Raw genomic sequence first — 26,857 nt, forward strand, 5'->3', positions numbered from 1 at the left:
TGTTCCCCAACAAAAGAAGTCATTGCAATGAGAAGCCCTAGCATCGCAACCAGAGAGTAGTCTCAGCTCGCCACAGCTGGAGAAACACAGCAACAAAGACCCAGCACAGCCAAAATAAAGAAAATTATTTAAAAAGGATTTGAGATCATTTATGTATAAAAAAGGATGCTCCCATGAACTACAATGTCCTGTTTTTATGACTATTTTATGGTTTAAAAGACTCCTCCCAGAAGGTTTTAAGGAATCCTCCAAAGGCCAGTCCCTTAGCGAGAGAGCAGCGTGGCAGTCAACACCTCAGCATATGACTCACCTCCCCCTGGACTGGCAGCCCCTTATGTATCTCATTCATGCTCACCCACCTTGGATTGAACAGTAGGGCTGGTTCTCTGCATCTTCCCTAAATCATTTATGCTGTGTTCTTTCTCTTTATTTTTTAACTTTACAATTATAATTTATTTTGAAATATGAAGTCATCACAGCATGTGCTGAGGCACAGAGAGAAAGTAAGGCTTTCTAACTCTGGCGACTTTATTACCAAGAGTTTAGGTAACTGTAGCTTTTACCAGCTTCTTAACATTTCTGTTTCCTCTAAGTCCAAATACTGCTCAATAGCCCTTTACTGTTCAGGAAAGAATCTTCTTTTTCAAACACTGTTTTTGTGCCTGTTTCTAAAAGAAGTCAACGGAAAGGAAAGGGTGTGAGAACTTCCCATCCTTAGAGAGAAGAGAGCTATCCAGTCTCTTGCCTGCGGTTCTCTGGGAAGGAGGAACAGAGGGCACTTCTTTTATGACATCTGGCTCCTTGAGGTCAGAAATGCTCTCCTGTAGTTCAGGAAAATGAGGTAGAAATACTATTTCTGAATTTCAGCAAAAAAAGATTTGCGATGAGTACGTCCACAGTAGAAGAGAAGGAATGTGAAACCATGGGTTGCAAATCCTGGTTCTGCTTCTAACAAACACTCCTGGGTGAGCTCCTTCACTGCCTGAAGCTCAGTTTATCTAACTGTAAAACAGGGACTGTCTAGTCAAGGCTATGTTTTTTCCAGTGGTCATGTATGGATGTCAGAGTTGGACTATAAAGAAAGCTGAGCACCGAAGAATTGATGCTTTTGAACTGTGGTGTTGGAGAAGACTCTTGAGAGTCCCTTGGACTGCAAGGAGATCCAACCAGTCCATTCTAAAGGAAATCAGTTCTGAATACTCATTGGAAGGACTGATGCTGAAGCTGAAATTCCAATACTTTGGCCACCTGATGCGAAGAACTGATTCATTTGAAAAGACCCTGATGCTGGGAAAGATTGAAGGGAGGAAAAGAAGGGGACAACGGAGGATGAGATGGTTGGATGGCATCACCGACTCAATGGACATGAGTTTGAGTAAACTACAGGAGTTGGTGATGGACAGGGGAATCCTGGTGTGCTGCAGTCCACGGGGTTGCAAAGAGTCAGACACAGCTGAGCAACTGAACTGAACTGAAAACAGGGACAGTCATATCTTGTTATGGACATTTTGCCTGGGTAAAATGAGGTGGCATGTGTAAAGCCCCTGATATTCTTATAAACAAGATAGGGAAATGCAGGGCATAGAAGGATAGGACAGAAGAATATGGTTGACTGGTAACTGAACGACTAAAAGATTTTCTATGACCTCCCAGCCAGCTCTGTCTTTGTCCCTACCCAGCTCAATTTGTGCTGCAATGCTTTTTTATTAATGCTCTGAAAAACCTTTTTTTAAAAAAATCTCACTTGTGGATGTTACAAAATTGGGGAGATGAGTATCAAATGCAAAAAAAAAAAAATTTTTTTTTCAAGAAAACAAAGCAAACACATGCCCAAAGTAAAAAATCCTTAATCAATTCTAATGAAATAAATTTTAAAGTTCAGATGGCCTACATAGCAGTAAGGGCGGTGAAGGGGGAGGGGTGGAGAGAGACGGAAGGAGAAGTCTGTACTTCTGTGATGAGGTTCTGCACACATCAAATGTACTCACAGCTTGTGCCAGGAGATGTGCTGGGCTTAGTCTCTCTGTCGTGTCAGATGCTTTGCGACCCCATGGACTGTAGCCTATCAGGCTTCTCTGTCCATGGGATTCTCCAGGCAAGAATACTGGAGTGGGTTGCCATGTCCTCCTCCAGGGGATCTTCCCAACCCAGGGATTTAACCCAGGTCTCCCACATTGCAGGCAGATTCGGGAGGTGACAGATCTCTATTCCATATGAAACAAAATGACTGAGTATGCCTGTTCAGTCGTGTCCAACTCTTTGTGACCCCATGGATTGCAGCCTGCCAGTCTGTCCTGTCCATGAGATTCTCCAGGCAAGAATACTGGAGTGGGTTGCATGCCTTTCTCCACGGGATCTTCCCGATTCAAGGATTGAACCAGTGTCTCCTGAGACTCCTGGGTTGGCAGGCAGATTCTTTCACCACTGAGCCACCTGGGAAACCCTTCTGAATGCCTCTTTTTTCAAAAGAATACAGACAACAAAGGTTCACCTTGGAAAAGATAAGTCTTGGAGGGGCCCTCATACCTGTTCTCAAATATGGGAAGGGCCACGTGGTGCCAAGACAGTGAGGCCAACTCTAGACTCTCCACACACAGAACCGGACCAGTGAAGACATGAAAGCAAAGCTCACAAAAGATGCACCGAGCTGCCCAAGTGGCCCTGCCCTGCTGGTGCTTCTCATAGGCCACAGGGCTCCCTGGGGGAGTGTGATCATCAGCGTTCAACCACCAGACATAGACTGAACCAGAGGAACTCAAATTGTCCTTTTACTCATAGAAACCCATGCCTCTTACTGACTCTAGTGTCACTCAGTTTTCCCCTGACGAAAGGTTTTGGGGAGACAAGTTCAAAGGTGAGTGCTTTTAGTAGAATATACTGTTTTTATGATTTATTTTCTAAAATCTCTGAATCCTGGGCAAGCACTGGTTTCCATCAGCATCATAGAATTATTTAACTGTGAAAAGGGCATAGAACTATGGAACTATGGAAAGGGCAGTGGATTTGGAGACAGATTAATTTGGGTTCAAGTTCTAACACTTACCTGCTACTTGACTTTAGGCAAATGACTTCTCTGAGCCTCAGTTTCTTCATCTGGCAATAGGAATGCTTAATGTAAGGGTCATTGGGAGGATTAAATGAGATACTATATCTCACTGATTCTCTAAGATGCATATTTATCACGTCTTAATAGCTCTGAAATCAAGATATATTTTAACATTGATGGTGTGCTATGGTTAATTGGGAGTTTTTGTTTTTTTCTTTCATAGCGGCACATAAAGTAATGTTGATCTTAAAAAATCAATTGCAACTTATATCCAAAGGAATATGTTGCTGCTGCTACTGCTAAGTTGTTTCAGTCGTGTCCGACTCTGTGCAACCCCATAGAGGGCAGCCCACCAGGCTCCCCCGTCCCTGGGATTCTCCAGGCAAGAACACTGGAGTGGGTTGCCATTTCCTTCTCCAATGCATGAAAGTGAAAAGTGAAAGTAAAGTCGCTCAGTCGTGTCCGACTCTTCGTGACCCCATGGACTGCAGCCTACCAGGCTCCTCCGTCCATGGGATTTTCCAGGCAAGAGTACTGGAGTGGGGTGCCATTGCCTTCTCCGCAGGAATATGCTAAGCTATATTAAATACTTAGCATAATAACTGGCACACAATGAATGCTCAATACAGTGTTAATTCCATTCTTACTTTTCTAGATGACTGCTTCATAACCTCTTGAAGAATAGGGAGGTCCTCAAGAATTAATTATTGGAATTGGCCAACAGGTACACAATATGGAAAATTAATGAGAAGATTCACACCAGCTCCTATGGAGTGTCATTTCTACTGTATACATACACACATACACACACACTATATATATATTTACTTATTTGTGTATATATATACACATATATGTATATGTATATATACACACACATACATATAATAAGCAAATATATATGTGTGTATATATATACACAAATAGGTAAATATATATATAGTTTGGAGATATATATATACATATATATATATATATGTATTTTCCAGTAGTCTTGTATGGATGTGAGAGTTGGACCATAAAGAAAGCTGAGTGCTGAAGAACTGATGCTTTTGAACTGTGGTGTTGGAGAAGACTCTTGAGAGTCCCTTGGACTGCAAGAAGATCAAACCAGTCAATCCCAAAAGAAATCAGACCTGAATATTCATTGCAAGGACTGATGCTGAAGCTCCAATACTCTGGCCACCTGATGTGAAGAACTGACTCATTGGAAAAGACCCTGATGCTGGGAAAGATCGAAGGCGGGAGAAGAAGGGGACAACAGAGGATGAGATGGTTGGATGGCATAACCAACACAATGGATATGAGTTTGAGCAAGCTCCAGGAGTTGGTGATGGACAGGGAATCCTGGCGTGCTGCAGTTCATGGGGTTGCAAAGTGTTGACATGAATGAGCGACTGAACTGAACCGATACTTTTTCTCATCCCATTTCCTCATCATGGAAACTTTCTGTACTTTTCCAACTATGCTTGCTCTGTTAATTTTGTTTCAAACATTTTTTGAGCACAAGGCTAAATGTTTTTGCCCACTGTTATCTTCTTGTTGTTCAGTTGCTAAGTCATATCCAATTCTGCGACTCCATGGATTGGAGCAGGCCATACTCCCCTGTCCTTCACTATCTCCTGGAGTTTGCTCAAACTCATATCTATTGAATTGGTGATGCCATCTAACCATCTCATCCTCTGCTGCCCCTTTCTCCTTTCGTCTTCAATCCTTCCCAGCATCAAGGTCTTTTCCAATGAGTCGGCTCTGCCTCAGGTGGTCAAAACATTGGTGCTTCAGCATCAGTGCTTCCAATGAATAGTCAGGGTTGATTTCCTTTATCTTAGGAAAGAGGAGATCCCTGCCCTCACCAACATTCTACCTGCATCTCCTAAATCTGCCATCGAGTTTAATATCCTTCAGATCTGACTTCTTTCCTCTTCTGGTGCTCAATTCAAGATGATTTAGTTTGTCACAAGAAGCATATCATAAACTCAACGTTGCAAGGATATGTCAGTCAGGGAAATTTTTTCTTGACCCAGCTGGTCCTGAAAGTAATCATCAGAGAGGCTTTTCATAGTCAAATTCTGTGGTTGTAAGTGTGGATTTTTCCTCATGTAAGAATATTATCTAATCATTTATAAGATGTTATCAAATGTACTGTCTCACTATTATTTTGTGCTAGTGAGTTACCCAGGTTAATTACATATTATACAAAATTCACTTCTTTGTATTGCCTTCCATTCAACTCCTAATGGTATATATCATCTTATCCTACAGCAATATTAGGAATGCTTTTGCTAACTCTTTCTCTCTAATCCAACTTCTACACAGAGGATGGTGCTTAAGACCCTCACCAGAAGATGTGCAGCAACAAAGTTGAGTTTTGCTTTTGTTGGTGTAATCAGTTAGCTAGTTTATCAGTGTTAATTGAGGGTCCACTATACACCCACTGGGCTTCCCAGGTGGTACAGTGATAAAGAATCCGCCTGCCAATACTAGAGATTTGGGTTCAATTCCTGGGTCGGGAAGATCTCCTGGAGTAGGAAATGGCAATTCACTCCAGTATTCTTGCTTGGAAAATTCCATGGACAGAGAAGCCTGGTGGGCTACAGGCCATGGTGTCGCAAAAAGTTGGACATGACCGAGCACATACACACACCTATCACTGTACTGGGTTTTGGGACTAACCAAAAAGATAAAAGCTAAAGTTTCAAGGTATTCATCTTCTAGGCCAGACATGGAAAAGAAGCTATACAGAGTCAGGACTCTCTTAAGTGGCCAGCACTTGACTGAGACTCATCTGTGGTCTCCATTCTCTCTGCAAATGTAAAGACCAGGCCCACAGCATGCTGCCTGATCACAGCCAAGAGTGGCTACTCCAGGAGGTCTGCACCCTGCTTGCTTCCACCAGTGGAGAAAACTATTTATGCTAGTTCTTTCTATCATAATTCCACAATTTAATTAAAGTTACTTAAAATAATGAAATATGAGTCCAAAAGAGAAAATTGTTTCTATGAGATCTATCAATAAGTTGAAAGTTTGGGAAAGGCACATTAAAGGTGAGTTACTAAAAAATGCATTGTCAGCTTAGGTTGTGGGGGTTGTTGCTGTTTAGCTGCTCAGGCATGTCTGACTCTTTGCGACCCCATGGACTGTAGCCTGCCAGGCTCCTCTGTCCATGGGATTCTCCAGGTAAGAATAATGGAGTGGGTTGCCATGTCATCCTCCAAGGGATCTTCCCAACCCAGGGACTGAACTCTTGTTCCCTGCATTGGCAGGCGGGTTCTTTACCACTGAACTACCAGAGAAGAGCCATCATTAAATCTGGAAAAACCTGATTGTCTCACAGAATGTCTTTAAGATCCAGCTCCACTTTAAAGAAACTGAGACAAAATGACTGTGAAAGCCTTGGAGGTGTGGCTTAAATGAGAAATAGGATGAAGAGTGCTACTGGGAGGCCCTAAACTCAAAAGACAAGCCTTGGCCCTACATCAAAAACTTGAGGGATGTTTTAAGTGGAAATAAAGGCTTAAGAGATGATTCCATCACTTTGTATGATTCTTGCTTTAACTAACTTGTTCAGCTAAGTCACCAACTATTCACTGAACAGGGTAAAAGGGTTTCTACTGTTGTTAACATAATAACCTGTTAAGAGCTACAAGACAGGGGTGTGAAGGCAGACAAGATGACTTCTGGTGATGAATCCTGAACTGTATGCCAAAGGATAGAGGAGGAGTTCCCAGGGAAATAAGGAAATGCCAGCCCAGCCACTTCCCAGAAAAGGGATCAATATTGTCACATGAGACAATTTTCTAGACTTTTCAAATCAACCCAGAAGCAAGAAAGCAAAGGTTTGACTCTGAATTCTGCCATTACTATGTGTCCCTAAGCAAGGTGTCTGTGCCATAGTATCTGCACTCTGGAAGGTGAGGATAATTGCAGTATGAGCCTTATAGGGCTATAGAGAAAATCACAGGAGATGACCTTTAAATAATCTTGCATTAATAAAAAAAAACACATGCAAAGTTATCTTAAGGTTTTCTGGAAGCAAGGAAGTAGGCATGCTGCAGATGGTTCTGGAGATGAAGGAAATGTTGCATACTTCTAAAACCTCCTACATGAGCACAAGCGATAACAGATTGAAGAGAAGGGAAGAGTGGTGTGAGCCCCCCTTCTCCTCCCTGGTATTGGGAGCCATGTCTGCTCTCGAGATTGGCAAACCAAGTGGGACAGCACTCTTGACAACCAGCTCTCAAATTCATACATGACCACTCACCAACCACTTCCAATGAACGTATGTAGTTTTCCCAACAAGCTATAATTTTACAGATCCTTCATTTTGCAGATGACAGAACTGGGTCTAATAGAAGTTAAGCATATCACTCAAGGTTGTATGGATGATAAACGGAAATGACAAAACAGAACCCTGTTCACCTTATTCCAAATTCTGTGTGTTTCCCAACATCCCACACTGTCTTTCTCATGAGCCATTTAGTTCAAAAACCCTGGGCTGCTATGTCTTGTATTTATTCATCTGTTAAAACTTTCCATAGGACTGGATCCTACAACTAATATCTGAAATGAGGGTTGGAGATTATCAGGGATTTCAATTATCCTGCCTATCTCTGACCTCCATTACCAGGGATAATCAGAAGCCAGCTCTAGCAATTTTATGAAACTTTCATTAATTTTAAATAAATTTATACAATGTCATTCCCCCCCTTTATCCAAATTAAAATGTCCTTGTCATTTTAGTTTCTCATTACAGGCAAATCCCTTGTATGTCTTGGAGACAGTCTGTTGTTTTTCTCTGGATCCTTTATATTTCTGCTTTGTTTTCTCGGAAATGAAAGGACTCAATGCCGAATTCTGATTTTAAGGTGAAGTCATAACATCAATGTATATCATTAAAATGTTTTATTGTAATTACAGAAATAGTCAATGCCAAATTATGTGCACTATATTATCTCCTGCATTATTCTTTATCCCATTCTCAAAGTTAATACAGCCTATTATATCTCATTCATTCTTCTGACTGCTGCTACACAGCGAGCAGATGTCCCCATTGAGCAATCCACAATGAATCCGAGATCTTTTTCCTGAGCACTTACAAGTAGAGTAATTCAGAGCCCATCAGTGAGTATGAGCTGTTTCAATTGTTCCTTCCAGTATACATTAGCTTGTACTTGTCTACATAAAATTTCAAGGAATCATAGATATTAGAGATGGAAAAGACCAGTTAGTTTACCAAGCCTGCCCACTCAGCCAGCAAAAGCAAGTAAAGAAAATAACCCTATCAGTCCATGCTATGTCAATGATGCTTATTAATAATAATTATAATTACTATTTATATTACATGGTTTCTTTCATCCTAAAATCAGTAAGATGATGCTTTTTTTTTTTCTTTTTTTAAAGCAACATTTCTTTTCCAAAAGGGAACTGGGGGTCAAACATCAAGGTTACCATACCCAAAACCAATCCAATAAAACCAAGAATACAATTAAGTTCAGTTCAATAAACATCTCTGAGCATCAACCACCTGTAAAGCAGGGACCCTGCTGGGTATTTTGAAGGACACACAGATGACTAGAACTCAAGGCCCTGCCCTCTTGTTTATTACCTATTAAGGGATTTGTGATAGCAAACACATATAGATATTATGACCATTCCAAGAAAAGAACAAGATTACATGGATACCATAGAGTTGGAGAGATTTCTTGCTAGAAATTGAGAAAGACTTTGTCATAAGGTGACATTTGAGCCAGACCTTGAAAAAAAAAAAGGATGAACATTAAGACAGAGCTTGGGAAAAGGGGACTTGAGCAAAAACCCAAAATAAATCAAAACGATAGATCTTTTTAGCTGGGTTTCTGCTGCTGCTGCTAAGTCGCTTTAGTCCTGTCCGACTCTGTGCGACCCCATAGTCGGCAGCCCACCAGGCTCCCCCGTCCCTGGGATTCTCTAGGCAAGAACACTGGAGTGGGTTGCCATTTCCTTCTCCAATGCATGAAAGTGAAAGTGAAAGTGAAGTCGCTCAGTCGTGTCTGAGTCTTCCCGACCCCAGGGACTGCAGCCCACCAGGCTCCTCCGTCCATGGGATTCTCCAGGCAAGAGTACTGAAGTGCGTTGCCATTGCCTTCTCCGAGCTGGGTTTCTACTTCACAGCATAAACACAAGTATGGACGTTCTCACTGCAAGTGGATAAGGTCCAGAAGTGGAAGATGTCTTCTTGGCCTCTGTAAACAGGATTAAGATGTGGAAACTCCATCTAATTAACAACCTGAAAGAACATTTGGAAACAGACTACCAATCACAAATAAATTTATGGAAAACAAGACAAAAACGTTTTCAATTAGGACTGTCTCCAAAAAAATTTCAGAAAGCCTGATAATGTATGTAAGGAAAACTGGGAATTCCCAGCTACAGAAAAAAATCTCTAATTGAAGTGTAGATGGATAAATGACCTATGCGCTCATACCTAGTTAATACCACTCAATATAGCTGAGAACAGCTACTGGTGTACCATTTGGCCATTGGATGGATTTGCAGGCTCTTGCTGGATGGCTGGACAACTACATATCCCCAACTGAGGATGCACAGAATAGAGGATTCCACATTCTGATCCCTTCAATAATAATATACACAATTGTAGACCAGAAAAATACCAATATACCTCTATGATTTTTTCCTTTAATTTTAAAAATCATTTTTAATTGAAGTACAGTTGATTTACAATGTTGTGTCAATTTCTGCTACACAGCAAACTGATCCAGGTATACACATACATATGTTCTTTTTTATATTCTTTCCCATTTTGATTTATCACAGGATATTGAATCTAGTTTCCTGTGCTATGCAATAGGACCTTGTTGTTTATTCTCTATGATTAATCAGAGTAGATGTTTCTCTACTTTTAGGCAAAGAATTTACTCTTTGAAATCCTATAATCTAGCCATATATTACCACAGTAGTTATCTTCTTTATACCATCCTTTATGAAATCCTTGGTGTGAAGAAAAAGGAAACTATAGAAGGCAGTACTTCCATATCTGTCCCCTCAAAAACCATTGCAAATGCCATCTCCATCACGAAGACTTCCCAAGTTCCTTCCACCAACATACCCTTCATCACCAAATTAATGTTCTCTCTTGACTCCACAGTTCTTTCATCTATTGCCCTCTGCTTTATCACTGGTTGGGTGAGTATCAATCTCCATCCACCAGAATGAAAGCACCTTAAAGGCAGGGAGCCTGCCTTCCTCATCTTGCATTTCCACAGTGCCAAGCCTATTTTTCATTGCCTGACACACAATAGACATTTCCAACACGTGTTTGTTAAATCATTTCAGCAAGTCTGAGATAACTTATTTTAACATATTTCAATTATTTTAAAAAAATTTTCCCTTTGTACCCTTTCCAAAGTTTGCCCTTGCAATCCAATCATGGCACTCAGATTCAGATGCAGCACAAGTGTGTGTACGGCTACCACTATCCTTCATCAGCATGTAGCTCTGGTAATGAACTACAGAATTACTGCCCTAACCAAGACCTTGGTCTTGACTCAGTCATACTCACATTCGTTGATTCTGTGACTTTGGAAAACTTCAGTCAGACTGGTCTAGGTTCAGATAGACTTACACCCAAACTCTGGTTATCACTTACTAGATGTATGATTTGGGGCAAGTTGAACTTGCCAACCAACTTCCCAACTCTAGACCTCAGTTTCCTCAACTAGGAGATGAAGACACGACGAACAGTATCTATCTTGGTTCAAATATGACAACACAAGAAAGGGTTTAGCTCGTGCTTTCCTCACAGCAAATACCAATTCAATATTATTAGTGTATTCTCACTCATAAAGTAGAAATAACAAGTGAACTATATAATACTGTACTTGTACCTCAATAAAAGAAAAAGTAGAAATAATACAAGTCCTGTGGGATTATCCCAAGGAATAAATGATATGACAAGGAAAATTTTGCTCAGAACATTGTTTAGTCAATTCCTTCCTTCCTTTGTGCTAGAATAATTGCTACAATTGACTGAGCACCTAAGACATTCTAAGTAATGTGTACCAGTCACTTTAAATATATTATGCCATCTAATTTAATTCATATAATAAGCTATTGAAATAATAATCATTAACCTATTTTACAGATGAATAAATTGAGTTTGAAAGAGAATAAATAACTAGCCCATGGTCACATCACTAATTCATGACAGATGGTTCCAGAAGCTAAAGTTAAGAGGGATCAAGTACAGAACAGAAAAGAAGAGGGATAAAATACAGGAAGAAAGGATAGGCAGAAACTCCCTAAAAAGCTTAGTATTCCCATTTATCCTCACTCTGGGCCTCAATTCCAGGATTATGCTTGTTTTTTAAACTAGCTTCTGGGATTCATGTCAATATAGTCTCACTTTCACTATTTATCTACCTTCATTCTTTAATAAATGTATGAAATGATGCCACTCATCTAAGAACTAACTCTAATACACTCCCGCTCCCAATTTCTTTCCTGGTTATAAAGTTGCTATTTGTTCCCATGATCTTCTTATCTCAGTTATACTAATCATCATCCATGAAACATTTTAATTTTTAATAATCTGGTTATCCTTAATTTCTCAGTCTTCCCTAAGGACTCATAATAGATACGTCAAGTACATTTGTTGTGAGCTATACGGAAGGGAAGATGGCCCTTCCATAGTTCCTACTAAAAGGCTATCCAGTTTTATACTGACTGACAACCCGTCTGTTCCTACCCACCACCCTCTGCCACAGCATCCTGAACTAAAGGTGCACTTCTGTTCTGTGGGCAACTCCAATCATAGACTGGTTAGAGTCCTATAAGACAGAGCAATGAAAGGCTCAGTTGGATTCTTTCTTGGGAATCTAAATTAGGGAATTCTGAGAATGAAGCAATTCACAGGGAACACTACAAATGAAAGAATATAAGGACAGAAGCCATGGGGAAGAAGCCACGAAGGAAGGAAGGGAGAAAGGGTGTAGGGTTCTCCACATGGGGGGTCCTTGGCAAGTTAAAGAAGCAACAGTTAGGTGTAAACAAAAGCTATGAGATTGAGAGTGATTATTCAGAATAACGTTAGAAGACCAAACCAGCAGGCAGCAAAAGCAGCTCAAGGAAGGCAACAAAAGGAGCTTAAGGAAAGCAAACACACCCTGAGAGGACAGGACTGATGGAAGACAGAAGGTGGTGCCTAGAGTGTCTTCAGTAGCTCAGAGATTTCCAGTTCTAATTCCAGGTTCCATCTGTGAGCGTCCTCACAATGAAAATCCCTTTTCTCGAGGAAACTTCAGTGGCCCAGTTCTTTGCAACCAGAATGCCTTTGTTAGAGGGCTCAGCACTTAAAACCCTTTCTAGAAGAGAAAAATTAGACTGGACTATTCTCCTTCTTTGTTTCAGATGGTTCACAACTACAGTTTCCTGGAAGACAGTCATTTACCTCACTATCCTCTGATTGTCCTGACTTCCCCAAATATCTCTTTATTTTCTGTGTACTGAGGTAGAATAAACTTCTCTTCAGCTACCACTATCAAGACAGACTTCACCAACTCATTTGTCATAAGGGATTCTTTGACATAAGGGCTTCCCAGGTGGCTCAGTGGGCGAAGAATCCATCTGCAATGCAGGAGACGCAGGTTCGATCCCTGGGTTGGGAAGATCCCCTGGAGAAGGGCAGGACATCCCACTCTAGTATTCTTGCCTGGAGAATCCCATGGACAGAGGAGACTGTCGGGCTACAGTCCACGTGGTTGCAAAGAGTAGGACCCGACTGAAGTGGCTGAGCACACATTCTCTGACACAAAAAATAAACTCTTAAGTAAGGGAAGCACAAGGTTCAAGAGTGGGAAACATGGCAAAAAAGCTTTAGGGGAGAAAAACTGGACATAAGAAATAGGAAGGTTCAAGGGTAAAAAAAATACTTCATTATGAATATGTAATTTACCTGCAAATGGGGAGAAGAGTGACTACCCTAATATAAGAAATTTCCTGTTTTTTAAACTTGGGACATAAGATTATATAATCTAAGCCTTTTACCTGCCATTCTTTCTGTATACAGTAAAAACGTTTATCCATTCAACAACATTTATGGATCATCTGCTGTTTCACCCTAAGCTAGGCATTAGGGGTACAAAAACCAAAGACAGCCCCAGTCCCTGATGGGACCACAGCCCAGAGTAGAAGCCAGGTTATTCCAGTGCAGTGTGATGAGGGCCACATAAGTGCACGACCAGCCCAGGAGCAGAGGCAGGGTGCTTTGTTCCTTGGACACTAAGGAACTTCCCAGAAGAAATGGCCAGGATGATCTTGAAGGAGCAGCGGGAGTTGGCTTGGAAAAGACAAGGCAGAAGACCTGGGAACTGGCACAAGAACTAAAATTCTGCCTTCTTTAGAGTATGGTTGTCTTAAACAGCCCAGTATATCATGGATTTCTATATAATAATTCACCACTCCAGGCATCCTTAGGGTGAGTGTGTCCTGCACCTGCATTCAAAAAGTCCCTTGTCCATAGACCCTCTGCAAAGATTTCCTCCTCAAACATGTACTAACTACACAAGCCCCAAGCATAATAGACAGTCCAATAGATCTAGTGTTAGGCAAGATAAAGTAACCTCAAGATTCACAAGTTTCTCTTCTGAGCAAATAAAGGTTTGGCTTCTTTCAACTGTCATTACATTACTGTTAATTTTGAATTTGTGCATTTATTTTTCAAGAAAAAGAGTGATTCTGGCTTTCATGGAAATCAGTAAAGTTCTCCAAACCTTTAGATTAGAGGCATTTTGAATCTTCAAATGAATATCATAAAAACACTTTTGATAATCATTTATATTATTAAAAATTAGTTGACCACAATAATATGTAGAATATTATTTTCCATAATAGTTTAACACTCACCAATAACCAAACATTTCACGTATATCTACAGAGTATATTCTTATATTCTAAAAAGCATGCTATTATACTATTCTACAAACCTATTTCTGTTTTTCCATCTTTAAAGTCAATAATGCCTTTCTCCTATACATCTACTTCTAAGGATTGATGTGTAAGATTAAGCAAAATACCCAAAATTAGAAAATTTAAGCAACCAAGAATGAAAGAACAATATAAGTGAAAAAAATCATTATATGTTGTTTTCAAAATTCTCTTCTCCAGATAGAAAGTAATTATATCTTATACACTATTTTTTTTTCAGATAGAAAATAAGACCAATTCAAAGAGAGTCAGTGATTTACTAGTTGTCAAAGCAGCCTTGAACTCGTCACTCTTGCAACAAGCCAAGATGATATTTCTAAAACATGGCAGAAGAACCTACTCTGGGATTCTAAAAATTGCATTAAAAGCTGCTATGTGAAATTTTCCAATTATATCTTTCCAAATCTTTAACCAATTTCAAAAGAACAGTGCACGGAATTACTCATAGAAAACATGATTAATAAAAACGTCATTTACTCTCGTTTTTTGTCCCACTCTTGGGTGCACTTTAGAAGCAATTTATTACTCACATTCTAAACATATCATATATATATATACATATATATATGCACACATAAATTTATTTATTTATTTGTCATCACATCAGCAAGTCTTCAGCAATATCCGTCAGGAGTTGCATTATCATAAAGATCATCAACAGTCCTGTCATCCCCAAAAGCATAACATTAAACACACAGCGTGTATCATAAACACTATAATTGCTTAAATTGGTCCCTTGCATCCTCAAAACAACATGTAAACACAATGCAAAAAGGAATTGCACAATTTCTATGAAAAAGCATGAGAATAGTGAAGCTAAGAGATGTACCAAGTGTCCGGCCATTTTAAATTCATACTTATTATACAGAAAGACGTACTCAAAATGCATGTCTTTTGAAAATGGTTCTTAAGTCTCCTTCCACATGTGTCTGCATGCCGACTGGCAAATTCTCTTGAAATTCATAAGATAAAATCCTACTTTTCCTTATTGTGCTTTCCACTTCAAAATGTCAACACAGTTTGGATGTACAGGAACAAATCTCATACACCCATAAAATTCACATTTTCCCTTTTGTTAACCATAATTTTTGAATTAGGCCTTGTGTAAGGTGACTGAAAGACCAGACTCATGGAAGATCCTATTCATAGAGTCAGAAATACTGAACAACAGAACTGGAATGGAATTTAGAGAGGATTTAGTCCAATCCCTTCATTCTACAGGGGTTTTCCAGGTGGCACTAATGGTAAAGAATCCACCTGCCAATTCAGGAGACCTGAGACGTGGGTTTGATCCCTGGGTCAGGAAGTTCCCCTAGAGGATAGCATGGCAACCCACTCCAGTATTCTTGTCTGGAGAATCCCATGGACAGAGAAGCTTGGCAGGCTATATATAGTCCATGTGGTAGCAGAGTCAGACATGACTAAAGTGACTTAGCAAAGCACAGCACTTCATTCTATAAGACTTCCAGAGAAATAGATTGGCAAAACCAACACCAGAAACTGGTCCAATGTACTTAGCAAAAAAAAAAAAAAAAAAAAGTAATTATTAACTTGTGTGCTTAGTCACTCAGTTGTGTCCAACTCTTTACAACCCCATGGACTGCATGCAGCCTGCCAAGCTCCTCTGTCCATGGGGATTCTCCAGGCAAGAGTACTGGAGTGGGTTGCCATGCCCTCCTCCAGGGGATCTTCCCAACCCAGGGATCGAACCCAGGTCTCCTGCATTGCAAGTGGATTCTTTACCATCTGAGCCACCAGGGAAGCCCAATAATTAAATTAGAATTGGAGAATTCCTTTCTTTTGATCAACATTCTAAATCTTAGTCTTTAAAAAAGGGGCCAAAACTAAGGCAGTCAGGAACTTCCCTGCAGGTCCAGTGGTTAAAAATCTGTCTTTCAATGCAGAGGACGTGATTCAATCCCTGGTTGGGGAACTAAGATCCCACTTACCATGGGGAAACTGAGCCTCTGTGCCTCAACAAGAGAGCCCTCACGATACAACCAAGACTCGACACAGCCAAAAATTAAATAAATATATTTTAAAAACTAAGGCAGCTATCTCAATGCCCTCTCAACACAGTACCTTTGACCTGAATAGCATGGTGATTGCCTCACTTCTTTGCTTCTCAACTCTTGAAGAGATTTAGTCTAATCGGGAGATTTAATCAGATGGCCATCTTGTCCCTTATTTTCTTGTGCGTCTTTAAGTGAGTCACATAACCTTACTCAAATAAACAGAAGGACAACAACAGTACTTAACTAAACAATATTATTAATACAAGAGAAGTCTGGGACTTCCCTGGTGGTCTAGTGATTAAGACACCATGCTTCCACTGCACCAGGTACAGGTTTGACCCCTGGTGGGGAACTAAGATACCAAATGCCACATGGTGCGATCAAAAATAGAAAAAAAAAATTATAATAGAGGACTAAGCAGATATCATTTTAAACTGCATCAAAATGTCAAGACTTAAAAGAAATGTAGAAAATTTCCATGTTACATCTTATATGTATGTCTCTTGGGGGTTGGGAGGACACAAAATTCCCTTCAATAAAACTACATGCAAAAGCAGTATTTGTATCTAAGTCATTTGAGGAATGTCTTGCATGTTGTATTGGTTTTACCTTCAGCAGGACTTCCCTGGTGGCTCAGACGGTAAAGCGTCTGTCTACAATGAGGGAGACCTGGGTTGGATCCCTGGGTTGGGAAGATTCCCTGGAGAAGGAAACAGCAACCCACTCCAGTACTCTTGCCTAGAAAATCCCATGGATGGAGGAGCTTGGTGCAGGCTACTGTCCATGGGGTCGCCAAGAGTTGGATACGACTGAGCAACTTCACTTTCTTTTCTTTCAGCAGGACTAAAGGCTCTAGCACTTTTATTTATGCAAGTATCCACCCACTGTACCTTTTTAAAATATCATCACAATCTTTGTTCTTATTTCTCTAGAGGTAAGGATGACCAGGATCACTGTTGTCTGGCTCCCTAGCTCTGTTAAATGTTTTCCCCAACCAGATTCTTGTTTTATTCACTGTTTAACTCCCCACTCAGATTACTCCTCTCTTTGGATTACCCTTCCAAGGCAACTCAGACTGCCTCCCCCAGAGACAGCTCCCCAGTGAGTAACACAGAGTTGGGGGGGGAGTGCCTCAGAAGTGATCAAAGACTTGCAAATGAAGTCATACAGCTCACAGAAGGCAATGGCCACAGGTGCCAAATGCAGACGACTACCCAAGCTCCGGAAAGGGTAGCTGCTACAACTACCCTCGCTGCCTAGCAACAATGGGTACATAGAAATGCCTCTTATTCACATGACTTGACCACACAACCTGTGTGGGTTCCCAGAGGATAGGCACCAAACCTATGATTTATGTGTGGGTGGGCATATCTGTCTTCCTTTTAAACTACTAAATTAATCTAAATAAGGATGGATTGACAACATTGAAGACTTCACACGTGTGAGTACCAGAAAAAGACACAATGTAGAAAATGGTGGTATAAGCGTTAACACAAATCTGCCTCCAAAGAAATGACTGGCATTTCACCAAAATATTCTCCCCAAACAAGACCATAAACGTGGGAGTTGAGGGAATTCTCCTACCTTTGACTTCATAAAACCAGTGATATTTTAACAAACCAACCAAAAGTGGACCCACTGAAGAGGCTTTAATTCCCCCCTCACCCCCGCTTTTTAGATATGTGTGCTTGTTGGTAGGAATGGGAAAAGCCATTTTGTACACAAATATCTTTGGAATTCTAAGATGACAGTGATAATGGTGATGTGTCCTGCAGCTAAGTGTTTAGTATCAACTGGAAGAACTATAGAACAAGTGCAATGAGACAAGCAAGAGTCTCCCTAAACACATGTCCCCTCCAATGTCTATTTGGTTTAACCGTGCACAGAGGCTATAGCTAATGTGAATCACCCAGATAATGACTGTTAAATAGGCTGGCTCACAATGAGTATGAAGTTATTTAATAGTATATGTATAAAGGGTTAGCAGACATATTTGTGACTCTTTTGTATTGTGTGGAGGAGGGTGGAGGGAAAGAGAAAGAGGGAATTTTCTGCTGTCTTTACAATCACTGGACTCTATGTGAGTGGAAATGCTACCAGGGAATGGAAGTTGGCCAGGGGTAATAACCTAGCCACAAAGCCAAAAAGACAGTTTATGTCTAATTACAAACTTCAGGTCAATGACTTATACAACTTTATGCCCTGCGTAACAGCATCTGCAAGCCGTTCAATGTATATTATCAATATTATAATTACTACTTTGTGTGGTTCATGTTGATTACACCAATAAGACTGCAAGTTTTTTGAGAGAAGTATAGGTGCATCTGGCCTGTTCTTTCCCACATCCTCAGTTCTCAGCAAGATGCTCAGCACATAGCAAGTGCCCCTGAATATTAGTTGAATAAACAAATGAATACATGTATGAATTTATGCAAATTCATGTTGTGACGCATATTTGCCACGTCTGTGCCATGAGCAGGGCTGAGTGTGCTGCTACAACTCAGTACAGCAGGCAAAACTCCAAAAGGTGCTCATCTTTGGCTGGCTCAATGCTGGGACAGACAAAATCAAATGTGGAGGTCAGGGAAGGATGGTTGGCATAACAACTGACCTGCAGAGCACTCTGAACCCCAGGGTATGGTCCAGATGCAACCACACTTGCTTTGAGCCCCTTCAGATCATTGATGATCTTCTCTAGGCTTTCGTGTCCTCATTTAAAACTTGAGGAATAATCTTTCTTTTCCCTTGCAGTTCTGAAATTCTAACTTTTTAGGAAGATTTCTGGACCCTGAAATCTTGCCAGAGACAAACCATGGTAAGACCTTCTGCTTACAAAGTTGAAAACAATTTCTAAAATATGAAGTTCAGTTCTGGTTCAGTGAAATGTTATGGGGCGGGGGGTGACTTCTTGCCAGATCCAAGCCAGTTAATACCTTCTCTTCATCCTTTTCCACACCCAGAAGTCAGGCTATCTAGGCCTCAATGGGAAGAACATAAATATTCTCAACCAGAGCTGGTGCTTTGCTTCAATCTCTAGCTATCACAGGGAGTCGGTCCGATAAACATTTGCAGTTAGAATGGAAGGAAGCACAGCCTCTCAGACTTTTACAGATTTTTTTTTATGGACAAGTAGGAGAGTCACAGAAAACCTAGAATTAGGTAAGAAAGAGAAATTCCCCCAGAGAATTCAGAGAGAGAAACAACTGAGAGCCTTGAAACAATCACTGTATAAGAACAGAAGAAAGGAAACCCACAATTTGAGAAAATAAGCAGACATATTTTTTTCTTAAAATTTTTTAAAATTAATATTAGGCACTGATTTTAGTCCTCTAGTCCCACCTCTCAAGATGTCACTTTAAAAAGCAAAGGTTTTATCCACAAAACCACCAGTGAGTAAACAACCTTCACATTCTTACCCTCACACACACACAGTTAAGATATTTACTTTCTGATAAACAGCATTTGTAAATAAATCTCATTTAATCTCTAGAAGCCATAATAAAAATCTTTAACCTCCAAGGCAGAGTTTACAGATGTGTCTGCATGCCCTGCTAGAGCCAGAAAACAGAAGGTTTTGAAAAAACTCCTATAAAGGGAGACACATTTTCTCTCTCGAGCATCTTACATTGACCTTCTTCTTCTTTTTTTTTTAAATATGTACCAGGGAGGAGAAAAGGGGAAAACCCAACCCCTCCTACCCCATTCTCTGTACAAATCGGCCAATAAATCTAAGGAAAAGACACAAGAGAAAAGGACAGAAGCCAACAGGTGGAAAAAGGCTTTTTGTTTCCTTAGAAATGCTGAGACACTTGATCTGTGTTCCCGGTCTATTTGTCTCAGGGTGTCTTAATGATGGTTTTATTATCATGATGATGACGATCAAGAACAATGATAACACTTCTACTTTGTGATGCCACAGCATTGCTAGCTCGAAGATTTCTCAACGCATTTGAGACAGAAGGGTATCTGTTCCGTTTTTACCGGATCCCAGAGAGGCGGGCACCATCCCCAGGCGGCTCTCTGGATTTTACAGCTGGGGAAACTGAGGCACGGGGCCGCCCACAACTCCTTCACGGTCTCTACACCAGAGAGATCCCTGAGACGGGAAAAGTTTCTGGATTGTCTTGCGACAGAGTTCTCTCAGCCTCCCTCCTTGCCTGCCATGCCGCTCTTCCTCCCGGAGAGTATGGGCTCGGGTGGTAAGGATGGGGGTACCTCCCCTTCACGACGAGGCACGCCAGGGCAGGGTGTGGGAAGTCCACACACACGCACACGCACACAGGCACACTCGCACACACACAAAGCTCCGTGTAATCTCTGCAGGCACTCGGCGGAGCCCCCGCCAGCCCCTGCTCAGCCTGAGAATGCACAGCGCAAGCTTGCAAGGAGGCCCTCCTTGGGCTCCTGGTTGGGGCTGCTCTGAACGAGGGCTCTGCCCTTCTCTGCCTCTCTTTCAGGCTGCTCTCTCTCTTTCCCCCCTTCACGCCCTCCAATCTCACACCCTCCTCCCATTCCTCTCCATCCACCCCTTCTCCCCCATCAACCCAGAGGCGCAGATCGTGTTACTGGGGTTCCCTAGAAAGAGGGGGCCATCCCCAGCCCGGAGCGCCTGCAAAGACTTCCAGGGGCAAGGCTAGAGCTCCAATCGCAGGCTCCCAGCGCTCCTCCTGAGCAGCGCAGGAATGAGACCCCCACTTCCAGGCACGGGCGAACCAGCCTGCCACAGAAGAAGGAATTGTTAGGGCTCTTACCTTTTTTATGAGGAGAAATTCTGGAGAATCATTTCAGAAACTGAGGGGGGAAAGTGAATGAAGACAAAAAAGACCCTTTTCCTGCAATCCCTGGCCTCCTGGTATCAAGACACTAGGACAACATCAAAGCAACTTAGGGGGAACACTTTAGGGGCCTATTGTCTGCTCTGGTCTGATCTGTTTTTCTTCTGACTCCCCCTCTTGCTGCGGTGACACTTGGTACGGCCCAGGCATTCATGCCAAGTAGCTTTCACACATGGAAGCTTGTCTCAAGCAATTGCTGACAAGCCACAAACAAGACATTCTCCCTCCCTCCTCAGTGGCCCCCCCACTCCTCCCCCCTCCACCTTTTCCTCCCCCTTCCTTGCCTCCCCTCCTCCTTTCTTCTGAATGCAAACTAAAACTCTCCAGTGACAGGCAGGCTCGCAGGCTTGGCCTAGCTGCGCAGGCAAACACACACACACACACACACACACACACACGCGTGCGCGCGCGCGCGCGCTCTCTTTCTCTCTCACGCAAGCAGCTCAGCTAGTTGCTGCTGTACTGGTGGAGTTAAGAGACAGGAAAAAGCCTAGGCTGAGTTGGGGGCAGGGAGAGAAAGAGAGGGAGACGGAGAGCCGCCTCCTGTGTCCTGGTAAAATGGCAGAAGAGAGGTGAGCCCCCTGCAAAAACAGCAGTGGCCACACACGTGTGCACACAGACACACACTGGGAGGCAGTCTGAGCTCCAGAAACAGTGAAATCAATGACTCCACAAAGGAAAAAGCCGCGGCCGGTCAGCTGCAGCTTGGGGGAGTGGGGAGATAAGAGTGGGTGGACCCAGGGCTGGGGTTTCTGTTGAAATGTTTAGATGGTTTTCTTCTTCATAGTAGGAAAAAAAAAAAAAAAAGTGTTCCCTATGGAGCTAGTCTTTCTTCACTGCATAATGGAGCCTAAACCTGAACCACTAGTTAAAATAAAACCAGGAAATGTGTAAATGTGCGCGAGTAAACTTAACTGTGGGTTCAACTTGTACCTAAGATATTTTTAAGTGGATTTTTTTTTTTTTTGTAGAAACCCTAGAGAGCGGTAGCAAGGAGAATAGTAACAAGTAGTGTAAACTCTGAGAGCTGTGAAGTGTGATGCGAAAGTTACTGATTGCCAGGCTGCTGGAATTTATGGAGGGTGGGCATAGCGAGTTGGAGGGGGGAAGGGTGAGTCTCTGTGAGCTGTTTTCGAGGAATGAAGGGGGAATGAGGTAGAATAATGAATATGGCAAGAAGCAAGCAGGAATTTGATTGGTGTGGAGGGAGGAGGAAGGTGGGGGTGTAAAGGAGGGAAGAGAAAGAGAGGAGGGAGAAAAAAAAAACACTGCATGAGAAAGGAAGAAGAAAAATGGAAGCCCAGAGATTGAAACATGCCGAGTAAATGAGATGGCAAAAGAAGGCATAAAATGTGAGCAAAAAGAAGCACAAAGGATGTGCAAATTTGCAGATGGCATGAAATCAGGAGAGCCAATTGAGATCAAGAAGAAGGACAGGATGATTGTGTGACATTCGTATTTTTAGCCTCTTGTGGAGTTATAAACCTGATAAGGTCTCCTTTGCCAGGGCTGGGATGGTCACCCTTCTATAGGCAGGACCTGAATGGGAGCTCAACTCCTAACTGGAGCTACCAGATCTGTGGTTTTGCAGGAAGGTCTCTTGTACTCTAGTCCACATGCAAATTATGTGAACACACATCACTTATTCCTTTGCTGGGGTGCAATAAGAACTAAATTATGACTTTTTACATTTAAGACTAGCTAAAGGCTTCCCTGATGGCCCAGAGGTAAAGAATACGCCTGCCAATGCAGGAAACATGGGTTCGCCCTCTGATCCTTGGAGCATATAAGCCTGTGTGCCACAACTCTTGAGCTCTGTGCTAGAGCCGGGGAGCCGCAACTACAGAGCCCATATGCAGCAGCTACTGAAGCCTGCACGCCCTAGAGCCGGTGCTCCACAAGAGAAGCCAGCACGCCACATCTAGAGACTAGCTCTTGCTCACCACAAGTAGAGAAAAGCCCACACAGCAAAAGAAGTCCCAGCACAGCCAATAAACAAATAAATATATGTTTTTAAAACTAGCTAAATGGCTTGTCACTACGTAAAACTTACCACATCAGACACATCCTTGTTCCTACTTCCTTTTCCCTTTCTCCTTTATGGCAGATCCTTTTAACTGTCTGTTCCGATCCACATGCATGATGATAATGAAAATAATTCCTTTGGATTAAGTATTTACTTGATTCTCAGCATTTTCCAAGCATTTATACCATGAAGTCACTTCTTTTAAGACCATCTCTATTTACAGATGATAAAAAATGAAGCACAGAGAGGCTAAATAACTTGCCGGAGGTCACACAGCAAGGTAGAGATGGAGCTGAAATCAGACTCAGGTCTGTGTGGTTTTAAAGCGGCCTCTGATCTGGGTAGCACATGTTCTCCATGGCACCCCAAGTCCACTCAGCCATAGAAGAGCCCTGTTTCTTTCTGCACCCCAGAGCTAGGTTTGGATCCTCTCACTTTGAGCCAGGGGACCTTCTGACCTCTCCTTAACAGACTACTGACTCACCGTCCACTTCTCCGTGGTGGTGACTCACTATATACAATGAGGCCTTCTAGGCAAGAATTGCATAAAGGGTCAGCTTGACCTTTAATGATTGTATGATTTACTGATTGCCAGGCAACAGAGAAAGGCAGCTAAGACCAGAAAGCCTTCTCCTCCTTAAAAAATGTACAAAGCAAACTAAAAACACCCCCAAGTTGTTGGTAATATTGATGGTGACGATTGGTAACATGTAATGAGCAGGTACATATATTAAACAACCCCATAAGGTATACACTGTTATTGTTCCTGTTTTCCAGATGAAGAAGCTGAGGCACAAAGGTTCAGTAACAGGCTAAGTTCACTCAGTCAGGAAGTGCTAGCTGAGCTATGGCCCCAGGCAGCCTGCCTCCCCGGAGACCAGGCTCTCCCCAAGTCTGCTGATACTGCTGAAGAAGTGAAAAGAGTAGTTTCAATTATGAGAGTGAAAAATCTAACTGCTCAGTGAGAGAAAGGGGAGAGAGGCAGTAATAATCCCCATATATTCAATGATCTCCATGAGTAGCTAATGAAGCAAAAAGCATGTACCAGTGCCCCTAGATGGCCCCAGTTTTCGAATTCCTCTACAGCCCTGCTTGGTAGAGGACAGAGCCTCTCCAGCCTCCGGGTCAGAACACTGGCAGGAAGAGCAGGTCAGATTATCTTCCCTCTGGCAGTGAGGACTTCTACCTACCAAGTCCAAAGAAAGAAAAGACAATCCAAGTGGATAAGTGAACAAGGTCAATGAGTGTTCCTGAGTTTATTTTTTGAGACTTCTGAATGCTAAGCATGGACTGTAGAAGAAAATACCCTAGACTCTTGGGCAGAAGACCTAGTGCCAATTCTACCACTCACCAGGCCCTTGCATCCTCAATTACATAATGAACTAATGACATTAGCTTTACAACCCTCTCCAGGGCGGAAATGCCATCATTCTAATAACTGTCCATTTGATGAGGAAAAGATTAGCAGCCAAGGTAGCTGATACAATGTGTGTTTGGATGCATGTGTATATATGTGCACTGGAGAGGTCAGTGGCATGAAAGGATTGGGGAAGAAAGACTCTTGTTGGCTTGGTCTTCCCATATTATGGCACATCACTTCCAAACTACCTTCTACATAGCAGCTATTTTCACTTTATTTTGTCTCACTGCAAGATGAATGTACATGCACAACTAATAATATTTTTTAAAAATTGAAGTGTTGATTTACAGTGTTGTGCAGCAAGGTGACTCAGTTTTACACATGTATACATTCTTTTTTAAACATATTTTTTTCAATCACAGTTTATCCCAGGAGATTATAGTTCCCTGTGCTATACAGTAGTTCCTTGTTGTTTATCCATTCTAAATGTAATAGTTTGCATCTACCAACCCCAAATTCCCAGTCCATCCATCTCCCTCCCTTCCTCTCCCTTGACAACCACAAGTCTGATCTCTATGTCTGTGAGTCTAAAACTAATAATCTTTTAAAAAAGCAAACCTCTAGCAGGGATAAGGGAAATCAGCTTCTTATACTTCAGTGTGAATTATTTTATTAATCTGCTTTCCTCCAAACCCTTAGTTCATATCCAATAGCTGCTTAATATTTATTTATTTTACTGTTTGGCTGTGTTGGGTCTTCGCTTAATATTTATTTATTTTACTGTACGGCTGTGGTGGGTCTTTGTTGCTTTGCGCAGGCTTTCTCTAGCTGCAGCTAGCACAGGCTGCTCTTCATTGAGGTGTGCGGGCTTCTCATTAGGGTGGCTCTCTTGTTGCTAAGCACGGGCTCTAGAGTGTGTCGGCTTCAGTAGTTGTGGCACTCAGGCTTAGTTGCTCCAAGGAATTGGGATCCTCCTGGACCAGGGATCGAACCTGTGTCCCCTGCATTGTAAGGTGGATTCTTAACCACAGACCACCAGGGAAGCTCCCAATACCCATTTAGATTAGAGGGTGAAGTGGAAAGATGAGAGGGGAGCAGGTAGATAGTTTTAGAATTTAGAGGACTCCTTAATGTAAGGAAGGCCTGATCTGGAGGTCGCTCAGAGCAAGAGAAATAAAGGGGCACTAAAAGCTGGCAATGGACATGAACTTGGGCAAACTCTGGGAGATGGTGAGGGACAGGGAGGCATGGCATGCTGCAGTCCATGGGGTTGCAAAGAGTCAGACACAACTTGGCAACCAAACAACAGCAAAAGATGGCACAAAGTATGAGAAACAGAGGAATTTTCAAGATTTACCAAGATAAAGCAGCAATTTAGAGGCAGGAAAGTTTAGAACTCAATCTGGAAATAGCCACATCTTCTAATAATAATTTAAATTAATTATATAAAAATATACCCCCCCACCATGATTAAAAGACAGTGAGGTTTCTGTTTTCTGGAAGGAAAAGGTTTGAGTTCCTGTTTCAGTGTGCTTATAAGCTAAATGAACTTGGCCAAGTCTTTTAACCTTTCTGAGCCACAGTTTCATGATCCTTCATTTGGTATCATGAAGTAATGAGCTGTTATATCAGTGAGCTTAATAAAGAGGGGTGACTCGATGGTAAAGAATACGCTTGCCAGTGCAGGAGATAGTGTTCAATCCCTGGGTTTGGAAGATCCCCTGGAGAAGGAAATGGCAGCCCACTCCAGTGTTCTTGCGTGGGAAATCCCATGGACAGAGGAGCCCGGTGGGCAACAGTCCATGGGGTTGCAAAAGAACTGGACACAACTTAGCAGCTAAACAACAAAACAAATACAAATTTTAGCTGCTAATATGCAATAATATGTAATATGAATATAAGAGCACTAACTATGAGCCAGGCATGCTCTTCTCATGCATTATCTCATTTAATCCTCATAACTCACCTTATGAGAAGAGTACTACTACAGGGACACAGTATAGTGTGGTTTATGTACTTGGCCTCTAGAGCCAGACATGGCATTGAGTTACAAACTCTGCCACTCTGTGATTTAGGAAAAATTACTCAACCTTTCTGAGTTTCAGTTTCTTCATTTGTAAATGAGCATATTAATAGCATCTTCCTCATAGGATTATTTTGAGGATGAAATGAGATAATGAATGCATGTGACATAATTAGCCCAGTGCCCAGCACATAAAAAGTAATCAACAAATGTTAGATGTTATATTAGTTCTCATTTTACAGACTTGCTGAGATTAAGTGCTTTGCCCAAGGTCATACAGCTTGTAAACATAAGGGGCCCAAAACCTGGTTCTGTTTGATCCAAAGCTCTTGCTCTTTACTGTTCTTTTATATTGTCTATCTTGCCACTGACTTTTCTGAACCACAGATAATTGAAAGGACATACTAATTGCATCAGCATTTGTTTAACCTTTATTAGCTTCCCACTTGAACTATTAGTCTGCAAACACAAGCACTCAGGGAAAATATTTTCCATACAGAGCATCTTAGAGAAGTAATGCTATTACTTAAAAATACTATTTGAAAAGTTCCCTCAACATAGTTCAAACATCT

At 41.7% G+C, this 26,857-nt stretch overlaps 1 protein-coding gene across 2 annotated transcripts in view; it reads right to left on the reverse strand.

Annotated features, from left to right (window-relative positions):
• Positions 1 to 21,135, reverse strand: part of BCL9 (BCL9 transcription coactivator) — a 95,267-nt gene extending 74,132 nt beyond the window's left edge. For both annotated transcript variants that reach the window (XM_040230873.1, XM_040230870.1), the window contains exon 1: positions 20,793 to 21,135. The gene's annotated coding sequence lies outside the window, so the exon portion shown is untranslated. The remainder of the gene's footprint in view (positions 1 to 20,792) is intronic.
• Positions 21,136 to 26,857: the final 5,722 nt, after the last annotated feature.

This window comes from Oryx dammah, unplaced genomic scaffold, assembly GCF_014754425.2.
Source record: "Oryx dammah isolate SB20612 unplaced genomic scaffold, SCBI_Odam_1.1 HiC_scaffold_28, whole genome shotgun sequence".
Taxonomy (NCBI): domain Eukaryota; kingdom Metazoa; phylum Chordata; class Mammalia; order Artiodactyla; family Bovidae; genus Oryx; species Oryx dammah.